This window comes from Grammomys surdaster, unplaced genomic scaffold, assembly GCF_004785775.1.
Source record: "Grammomys surdaster isolate TR1022 unplaced genomic scaffold, NIH_TR_1.0 63, whole genome shotgun sequence".
Taxonomy (NCBI): domain Eukaryota; kingdom Metazoa; phylum Chordata; class Mammalia; order Rodentia; family Muridae; genus Grammomys; species Grammomys surdaster.
Window position 1 is genome coordinate 9,650,074 of NW_021604565.1, and position 11,723 is coordinate 9,661,796.

Sequence of the window (11,723 nt, forward strand, 5' to 3'; positions counted from 1 at the left end):
AGAGAGAGAGAAATTTGTTCAGTGGATAACAGTGAAAGCATAGGTGAAGAAAAGTTAATATAAAGTGATTAAAATTTTACAACATATTTTGAAAACATCTATAAAAGTTTGTTTTAGGACCCTTAGCATTTGAAATAAAAATCATTGCTTCTCTTATTCTACCTCCAAAATCAGAGTTACAATCTCAAAAGATTAGTAGGAAAACATGAAAGAGCAGGGGGAGGGGCTATTAACTGTCTTCAGTTTTTGCTCTTTATGTAGAAAGCCTGCCAGAGACGAAAGTTGTGTTCTTAACTTTGACCCATTTCCAGCAGTGAGGAAACATGAACTATGCCCCTGAATGCCAGCACACAAGCAATGATTATGGATTCTTCCCATGAGGTGTCAGTTCAATTCCAAAAACAGGCCACATGTATTGGGCACATAGGAAACAAAGAAAATAAGACTCTACAATATCCATTTCCCAGAATCTCATGTCCTTTTTATTTTCCTTGCTCAGAGCCAGTTTCTGTTTATTTGATATTACTGTTTGAAGGGAAATTATGAAACCTTAGCCCTTACTTCACTGGAGGAAAGGAAGCCTTTTCAAACTAAGCTCTGCTTTTGCTATTAGAGCTTCCCTCTTTTTGACAACACTATCTCCATGCTAAGTAAATAAAACGTTGGAGTCTACCTACCTCATTTATCTATATACCCCTAAACTCAGGGCTCTCCTGGCCTATAGGAGGTTTAAGATGTATATTAATCTTCCACCAGTGAGCATGTTCATCTGTGGTGCTGGCATAGGTGTGTGCATGTGTATATATGAATGCTTCTGCATGTGTGTACACATGTGTGCTAAGGTAAGAAGTTGATATCAGGCATCTTCTTCAATTGCTTTCTACCACATGTTTGATATAGTGTTTTCATTGAAAGTGGAGGTCACTGATTAGACTGGGTTGGCTAACTCCAGACATCTGCCTCCTCTCTGGCTTTCTAGCACTGAGATTACAGATGTCCAGCATATCCTGATTTGTTTTGTCTGGCCGCTAAAGAGTTAAACAGGAGTCCTCATTTTCACAGCAAGCATGTTACATACTGAGGTGTCTCTCTTTCCCAGAGACTACTAGTTTTAAAACATAATAAATATCTCATTGAATTGTCTTCACAACAGACCTTTTTTCTGTCTTCTACTGCAAAGGCTGATCAGCATGTACATGTGCATTAGACACATGCAAGGTATGATGTGAATTAGATGTGTATAAATATTATGTGCATGTTTACATTTATAGATATGTATATGTTTTAAACTACCACTTCATTGTGTATACTGTACCAGTACACTCTAGTTTTATAATTCTAATGAAGAGCCTATTTTAATTATCTGCAAAACTCTAATTAACGAGTACTTCTCCCTCATTATGGCCCACTTGCCTTTCAGAGGTTTTTCCTACAGCATCCAACAAAAGATTCACTCAATAGATATGACACTGTGAAATTACTACAGCACTTCTTAAATAGCTCACACCTAAATGAAAGTTTTAATTCTGGCTCTGCTACCTCCTGTTTCATTCTGGATCATGTCAGTTCATTAATGTGAATGATGCAAAAAAAATTTACCTTGGAGTTGTCATGCTGGCAAATATATGTATGATATGTGACCAATGGCCAATACTCCTTTGGTTTAAGGTCAATATAGAGGAAAGCACAGCTACCTGTCAAGGAAAGTACTTTATGCTACCAAATAAGTAAGCAAGGATTCAGAACATTAATACCCACATTTTCACATATTCTTTTTTGCAGCAGAAGCATTTTTATTTCATCATGCAAACTGATGAACACAAGCTCTCTTTACCAGAGTCCTGCAGCCCCACCCATTTCCATAACACAAAGCCTTAAACTATGCTCTGAATACTTCTGATGACTATTAGAAGCCTAAATCAGTAGGTAAGTGGGTATGTTCTAAATATATCAGAGGATTAACAAACATATCAACCATCAGATGACTAGAAAAAATATATATATATACCGATTTTTTTATATAGACACTTAATTGTATCAACTTCTGCAGACTAAGAATAAATTTTAGTTACCATCCTTAAAAGAAATAGATTTTAGCTACCATCCTTAAAAGAACTATCATAAGAGCCTGATATGGATATCTCCTCAGAGGTCTTCAAGAGTCTGACATACTCAGAGGCAGATGCTCACAACTACCCATTGAACTGATCATGGGGTTCTCAATAGAGGAGTTAGAGTGAAGACTGAAGGAGAGCTGAAAGGATTTGTGGCACCATGATGAGAGCAACAATACCAACCAACCACAGCTCCCAGGGTCTAAACCACCAGCCTGGGAGCACTTAGGGAGGGATCCAGTGCTTCAGTTGAATATGTAAGAGTGGAGGGCCCTGCTGGGCATAGGTGGAAGAAGAGAACCTTGACCTCATGAAGGCTGGATGCCCCAGGGGGTGGGAATTTTGAGGGTGGGGAGATGGGAGTGGGGGGGGGTAGATAGAGGTTACATCCACAGAGAAGAAGGAGGAGGGGTGAGGGGATTGGGGGTTCCTGGGTGGGTGGGGGATGGGGTAAGGGGACAACATAGGAAATGTAAATAAAACATCCAATAAAAATTAAAAGAAAGAAAGAAAGAAAGAAAGAAAGAAAGAAAGAAAGAAAGAAAGAAAGAAAGAAAGAACGAACGAACTATCATTTGGTCTGCTCCCAGAGCTTATCCTGTGCCACGGGGCTCAATGTCCAAATACAGCCAGGAGAAAGCTGATCTCCCAAGAGTGCCAACACACCTGTGAGCACAGGTAAGACTACCACTTCAGCTCAAATTCCTGGCCCAGGAGGTACCCACCCAGAGCCATCAGGGCACAGAAACCAAGGAACATACAGGAACAGGATCTTTCCAGTTTCTGTCTGTACCCCACAGCTAACCCTGTGCCACAGCTTTCCATACCTGAATTAATCCTGGAAAGAACCGGGCTTCCAGGAGTAGTGACCCACAGGCTTGCAGGGGGGACAAGCCACAGTCAGAGATAGCAAAACCAGCTGACACCAGAGATAACCAGATGGCAAGAACCAAGCCCAAGAACTTAAGCAATAGAAACCAAGGCTACTTGACAAGATCAGAACCCAGTTCTCCCACCACAGAAAGCCATGGATATCCAAAACCACCGGAAAAGAAAGACTCTGATTTAAAATTACATCAATGGTGATAGACAACTTTAAGAAGGACATAAATAACTCCATCAAAAAAATACAGGAGAACACAAGTAAACAGCTAGAAGCCTTTAAAGAGGAAACACTAAAATCCCTTAATAAATTACAGGAAAACACAACCAAACGGATGAAGGAATTGAACAAAACCATTCAAGATTTAAAAATAGAAATGGAAACAATAAAGAAATCACAAAGTGAGACAACCCTGGAGATAGAAAACCTAGGAAAGAGATCAGGAGTCATTGATGGAACAGAATACTAGAGATAGAAGAGAGAATCTCATGTGCAGAAGATACCATTGAAAACATTGAAACAGCTGTCAAAAAAATGCAAAATGCAAAAAACTCCTAACACAAAACATCCAGGAAATCTAGGACACAATGAGAACACCAATCCTAAGGATAATAGTAATGAGAGTGAAGATTCACAACTTAAAGGGCCAGTAAATATCTTCAACAAAATTATAGAGGAAAACTTTCCTAACCTAAAGAAAGAGATTCCTATCAACATACAAGAAGCCTACAGAACACCAAATAGACTAGACCAGAAAAGAAATTCCTCCTGTCACATAATAATCAAAACATCAAATGCACAAAACAAAGAAAAAATACTAAAAGCAGTTAGGGAAAAAGATCAAGTAATATATAAAGCAGACCTAGAAAAATTACACCAGACTTCTCACCAGAGACTATAAAAGCCAGAAGATCCGGGACTGATATCATACAGACCTTAAGAGAACAAAAACACCAGCCCAGACTACTATACCCAGCAAACTCTCAATCACTATAAATGAAGAAATCAAGATATTTCATGAGAAAACCAAATTTACACAATATCTTCTCACAAATTCAACCCTACAAAGGATAATAGATGAAACACTCCAACACAAGGAGGGAAACTACAACCTCAAAAAAACTCAAGAAAGAAATCTTTCAACAACCCAAAAGGAGATAATAAAAATAATATCAAAAATAATAGGAAACAACAATCAACTTTTCTTAATACCTCTTAACATTAATGGACTCAATTCCCCAATAAAAAAGACATAGACTAACATACTGGATAAGTCTGCGGCTCCAGGTAGAGAGTACAACAGTTAGATGGTATAACAGGATGGCTGCTCTAGGCAGAGAGCTTAACAAGTAAAATCTACCTGCTTCCTATAGGCAGATATTAGTAAACATTTGAAATTAAATGCTTTAAAGATGGCATAAAGATATATTGCTCTAATAAGTCTTACAGGATACTTGCATTCTTTCTAACGTGGGCTCCATAAGAATTTTGGGTTAAAATTCTGGTTTGACAATTTCCCTGCTTATAAGATCGAAGTGAATGGTGAATAAGTTGTTTTAAAGATGGTATAATAATGTCTGCAGGATAACTAACTCACTCTGTGAACATCCACAAGAATTTGGAATTGATTATCCTGACATGAGAGATTAGGAAAAAGGCCTGAGAATAGGTTCTTACAATAAGCAAAAGGTTTTTTAGGATAGCAGGGAGATTGTATGAAAACAATTGTTTTAGGGAAGAACTGAATTCCTGCAAGATAACTCATATCCTTTGAACATGGACTCCACAGGAATTTTGGGTTAATTTCCTGGCATGGCAAAATAAAAAAGGCCTAAGAATAGGCACATACAATATTTTAGTTTATTTCATTTCTCTTAGATTTTTTAATTTTCAAAATGGGTATGACTTTGAGTTCTGTGGTTATATTATTCCTCTGGAAGAGAGGTCAAAAATAAAGGTTTTTCTGCTTACTGGCCCAAGGATATTCTGATTTGGGTCAAAGGTTTGATCTTTGTGTTTTTAGATAAGGTGATTAGTGTCTATACACCTTCCAGAGTTATATGGATAAAACATGGCAAAGGGAAACCTCCAGAGGACTAGATTCCAGAGAATCAAACAAAAAAGATATCTTGATGATACTAAAATTTGAGATTTGTATATTACAGAATATACAGCCTTAGTGAGTCTCATCCTCAGACATGCTGAGCTGACCTGCTTTGAACTCCTGATGTCTTGGACTTTCAGGTCCAATCAGGACACAGACAACAGAGACTAAAACAATCATTGGTGTGGTCTTCTTAAGGCCAATAAGCTCCCCCATTCTCCCTACTCTTCTTCCCCCTTCAAAGATAACTCAATGCCATATTCAGCTTGAAGAAGTTATGAAGAGTCATCGCCCCAGTTCTCTGTACTAGAGGGTCTAGAGGTAGTTTTTCTAGTTGTCTTTCTGTAAAATGTTGAAATGGTCATGAAGAAACCTATCAGCTAGCGCTCATCTCAGCACTTTCCCCTTGCCCCATGCACACAGAAGCACCCCCCACCCCCAGGGGGACCCCCCCCGGGCCTGGGCGCCGCCCCCCCCCGACCCCCCCCCCCCAGCTTTCCTTCCAGCCTCTTGACTCTCCCAAAAGACACAGAAGTGCTGGGGACCCACAAATCCTCATTCCAATAGCAACTCCCTGGAACGACGATATCAGCCTAAGTACAGATAAACAGATGCAGCTTTCAGCCTCAGTGCCACCCCAAGCTGAAGCTGGCACCCTCTCTAATGGATGGCCAGGCACTCCCCAACACAGGTGGCTTGTGGCCTTGGGAAAAACAAAAACCATACATCCTTAGAGAGAAATCAAGCCAATTAAGCGTTCCCGGGCAGCTGTGACCAGTTTGTAAAAACATTTAACCCTGATAACACCGTAAAAGCCAAAAGAACACCCTCCCCAATCACGCAACCCTGCTCACTGACATGGTCTACCACCCAAACAGGTGAAATTATAGCTTTCCTTATCCACAGTGTAACCCCGAAGCCCCTGAACCTGCTTGTATAAATTTCCTAAACCCCTAGACGCAGCATCGCAACTTTACTCCATGCAATTTACAATCGAAACTTAGGTTTGAATTAAAGGCTCATATGTTTCTCTACATTGGATATGGCTATTCTTTGAGATCTCTTGGAGATCCCAAAACCTGGGCATAACAGTCATAATTGGAACAGAGAGGAAATAGCTAGACTTGATTCTGTAACTATAATCACATTTGGTAGAAATCTTTACAGTAATTACTAAGTTGAAGTCATAATTTATTTTGGTATGGAATTTATTTTGATACAAAATAAAGGTTATCATTGATATAAATTTCTTCTATTGATACAAAAATTTTAAAAGTACAAGGCTTGGACCCAGTTCTTTTATAGTGTCATTACAGACTGATCTGAGATGTTTAAGCCTGTGAGTTAAGGGCCAAATAGCAAAGTCTGATTCTGAGTTTATTGTTAGGGTTTTTTCAGATAATTTAATTAGAAATAGCTGAGAGTAGTTAACAGACAACAGTCCAGATTACTTTACAAAGATAATTGGTTTTCAAAAACATCAGAAATTCACATATTATGACATTTAATGTTATTTACCCTTTTGTTGTTGAGACATATCTGCTCCTAGCAGCTCCCCTTTTGCGGATTCAAAGAAGAAATTGAGCATCTCTACCTCCAGGTGAGGTGGTACATTGTGGCTAGGTAGCCACTGGGTAGAAATTGCCTGCAGATCTGTACTGTTCTTGAGAGGATACAAGTTACAGGTTAGGACAGCTTAGTTCTGCCAAGACAGAATAAGCTAGTCTTTAATAATTCCTGTTTTTCAAAGATCTAGAAGATGATCCTGGGCCAGAAAGCTGAAGACTGATTCTCCAACTTTCTGACTTACGGGAGCTGTATGGGAAAGCAGCTGTCTCTACAACCTGTCTCAGTTCTGGAAGCTGAGTTAAGCTTCCTATATTTTAAGATAATGTTGCTCGTTCTTAGATTTCTAATGGGGTTGAAAGACTACTTATAATTTCATAGCCAACCCAGGCTATTTAACTTTGAGAAAAATATATTTGAGAAGATAGTTTTCAGATATTATACAAGCTAAACCAGGACACGACATATGGATTTATAAGTCTTTTAAGTTAAGATAGATGACAGAGTGTTCTATTTAATTGACAAAGATGATGGACTGGATGTTAGGTGTATCTTATACTTTATAAATTACAAAATGGTAATAAAAATAAAAAGAACTATCATTTGTATATCTCCTGCAGTTGTTTCAATGAGAATGTCCCCACACAGGTTTATGTATGTAAATACTTGGTCCCCAGTGGGTGGCACAATTAGGGGAGGTTATAGAACCTTTAGGAGCTATAATCTTGATGGAAGAAGTATTTCACTAGGAGGGGCATGGAGTGGGCTTTGAGAATTTATAGCTTTCCTCCACTTCCGCTTTCATGTCTCTGCTTCCCGTGTGGGGTTAAGATGTGAGCAGCCAGCTGTCTGCTTCTGCTGCTATTCCATGCCTTTCCCACTATAATAAACTCTATCACTTTGAAATCATAAGTTAAAATGAACACTTTTATTCTTAAGTTGCTTTTGGTCACAGTACTTTATGACAGCCAGTACCAAGTGACTAATATACCTCCTAAGGAGATATTTCTGAGTAAATTTTGTTCAACTTTAAAAACTAAAAGGAATTAGGAAAAATCTGCTTAGACAGACTTGAAATAAAAACTAAACACACACACACAAACTCACACACACAAAGATCCACATTTTTCAAAGAACTATACTTTCAGAAAAATACAGTAGGCATTGCTTATATTACCCCAAATATCCAAATCAGTCAATGGCTGTCATATTCTCACAACTCTCTACTTGAATTATGTTGTATCTCAACACCCACACCAACCACCTTTAAATATTTTAAATCCATTCTCTTTTGTGTCTTCTTTAATAGCACAATAAATTCATTGAGTTTTGAATTATTTAATTACAGTTCAGACAGAGAATGGGGTCTCTTTCAGATAAAAGCAATTAGTCAAACGAACAAAAATAAATAGTATTGAACTACTTAAACTTAGTTCAAAACTTGAACCTGATGACCCTGAACTATGCCCACCTGATTGCTGGATTGAAGGTGTGCACCACCACTGCCAGGCTGAGTTTTCCATAAATTTGTGATTACAGACATTCATGCAAGCATTTTGAACTAAGACAAGTAGTTATGATCCCTTTAACTATAAGAAGCTCTAGAGAGGCTTTTAAAATTGTGTGCACTTCTGAATAAAGATGTTCCCAGCGAATTTAGATAAGGAATATATTTTATAGCTTTCATGATGACTTAGTAATTCTTGATAACAGCAAGGTTCAAACACGTTAGAAAACCTAATTTTATAGAATGATTATTTTATTTAGGTAAGACCTTTTGATCAGCTTTGGTTGGTTTGTTCTGCATGCATTTGTTTTTGTTCAATAGATTGATTTTGCTTTTATCTGCTCTAGATGAGATAGAATCACCCTTCTTCATACAGAATGTACAAACATTGCAACTTCATATACTTTAAAAGCAGTAATAGGAATTTCTAACATACATTTTGTTCATAGCAACTCACTACTGTTGAATTTTGTTTTAATTCTTTCTTTTGACATCCTATTGAACATACAAGGAAAATTGTTACTTCTGAAATTTACTTTAGAGATATTTTCTCCCATAATGATTTGAAAATGTCTCAAAAATCAACAGACATAGCTCATCAGGATAAATATTTGCAATAAGCAAGTTGTCAGTTGTTTTGGTTTTGGTTTTGCTTTACAAAACAGGGTCTCCCTGTGTAGCCTGATTCTCCTGGGACTCTCTCTGTAGAACAAGATCACATCTAACTACACCTGCTTCTCCCTCCTACATGTTAGGATTGAAGGTGTGTATCACTACTGTCAGGCTAAGTTTTCTAGAAATTTATAATTAACTACATTCATGCAAGACAGAAAGGAAGTACTAGGTTCTAGTAATTGATCTAATTGTTTCTGGGCCATAGATATCATTCTATAGTCATTACCATTGTTGAATTCATGTGTAAATAAATATATAAACCCTAAAAGATATGTGGTGGCATATGCCTTTAATTTCAACACTCAAAAAGCAGTGACAGATAGTTCTCTGTTAGTTTAAGTCTAACCCAATCTATGCAGCAAGTTGCAAGTCAGCCAGAAATATGTAGTGATACTCTGCCTCAAAAATAAAAAAAAAAAATCAAACAAAACAAATGGGGACATTTATGCTTCTGTGCATATGCTTCTACGTAGTTTAGGCTTCTGTTTTTTCTTTGGAGTTGAGGCAGAGCAGTAGCAAATGGCCCACTATGGGCTCCTAGAAAAATCTATAGATAAGAAGGCCATACACTCACACTATGTAGGAGTCACACATGCTATGGGGTGGTTATACATGCTTGCAAATACAGTTCATGTTGGTCAAAGACTGAGCTACAGAAAGGTTGTCTCAAAAAAATAAGGGGTGGGCAAATATGGTTTAGCAAGTCAGAGCTGTTACTTTGTCAGCCTGGTATTCTGAGCTTGATCTCTGGAACCCAAATAAAGGTGGAAAAAAGAGAATCAACCTTAGAAGCTGTTTTATGAGTGCCATATGTGGATCATGGCATATATGGCCCTACCACATGCAATAATAACAACATTTAATTTCATACTAAGCATTTATTATATGCTTGGAAATATACTAAATATTTTAGAATTATCTTATTTAAATTACTTTAACATTTAGTAATTAACTTATTTAAGCATATATTGTAGTCAACTTGGACTAATATGGCTGAAGTGGTAATTAGCTCTCTGTATTCCAGAGGCTTCAAGTCTGAGATCAGGTGCTACCATGCTTGTACTCCTGTGGAGTCATTTTTCCACGTCCAGATGATCTACCTTCTCAACGGTGTCTTGAGTCAGCTGTCTCCAGGGTTGGATATAGTATGTAGTGGTTCTCAACCTTCCTAAAGCTGTGACCCTTTAATACGGTTCCTCAGGTTGTAGTAACTCCCACCCCACCATAAAATTGTTTCTTTGCTACTTCAAAACTGTAATTTTACTAATTTTATTGCTTGTAAATATCTGCTATTCAACTCCACAGGCATTTCAGCCAACAGGTTAAGAAATACTAGTGTAGTTTGTTAGGAAGACCTGGAGGGGCACAGCCAATCCAACCCTAACTGCCTCCTATGTTCCATCTCTAAGTCTAGCACTTTGGGAATAGATCAGTCTATAACACATATTCTATACCTATTACTTTTATTATTTTACATAATGAAGCAAAAAACAGTAAGATCAAAGACTTAGAATAATATAAGTCAACTGAGAACCTAATCCTAGGAGGGTCAAATGTTTTTCCTCTGTTTCCTTAAAGAAACAACATTGAGATGTCTCTTGTCCTAAAGTGGGGAGTTGTCTTATAGTATTCTAATATCCAAGAGGAGGGATGTCCACAGTGTTGAGAAAGCCCAACACTGACATTGTTACTCTGTGAGGCTATAGAGAACAATCACTTATCTTTAAAAATGTAACTTATGGAGTCATTCATCATCTCATTAGTTCATTATAAACATGACATAGACATCGGTGTACATGTCAAAAATCTGAAATGAATAATAAGGGTATGTGTCTTTAGAATTCCTCACTGAAATGGAAAGTAAACATCCACTGCTCATATTGGAGTTCCTGTTTGTGTCACTGGTTGGTAAAGGTTTTAGGCTTTCTCACAAAGGAGTGCTAGGAGATTGCCCCAAACACTGTCTGCTTAAATCTCTATCCTCTGTAAAATTATGATAGGGAACTAGAAAGTGGTGAAAATACATCTATCCAACTTGGGGTTCTTCTAAGGCTAAAAAACAGAAAATGCAAAACTCATCATGGTGCTCAGTACATGTTAATATTATAGTGACTGGCTGTTGTGTTGTGCTATTAATAGTACTGCCATAACTACAGGTAATGGGATTACGCCAACATTGAATATCTGCTCTGTTGCAATATATATTTTATAATTTAGTATGTCATTGCAGGGTTGATTTGAACTTATATTGCACCAGCTTCATAAAGACAGCAAGCAGTTCCCAGGTGCCACAACAGGGACAGTAATCATTTTGAACATTTTCCTTAGAAAGGTGTGATCAGAAATGAAGACTGATACTTGTGTGCCTGGACCCTCTGACAATGTGTATCAAAGGGTAGGAAATCAATGTTCTCCTGTTCTGGGAACTTGGGGTATAGATGTGCCTGCAATTATGCTTCAAATAATCACAACTCTCTCAGCTAGAGTGCAAGTTATAACTCCTCAGAACTGCCAGATGATGTAAGTGAAGTTTTATTTCAAAACAAGCAAATTGGAGAGAATCATCTAATGATTTCAATGTTTAATATATAGCCACCATAATCAAAACAGAATGGACCTGAATAAAAAGACACATTCAGCAGAAGAATACATGGAGAACCCAGAAATTAGTCTACACAGTTGGAGTGTGTTAATTTTTTGACAAAGGTGCCATGAAGGCACATGAGGAAATGATGGTCTCCTCACAAAAATAAAAAAAAAAATGTCCTGGGAAGCCTAGATATTCATATACAAAAGAAAGAAATTAGCTTTTCATCTCACACCATATATTAAATTTCACTTAATCTGGACTATAGACATAAACATAAGATCTGA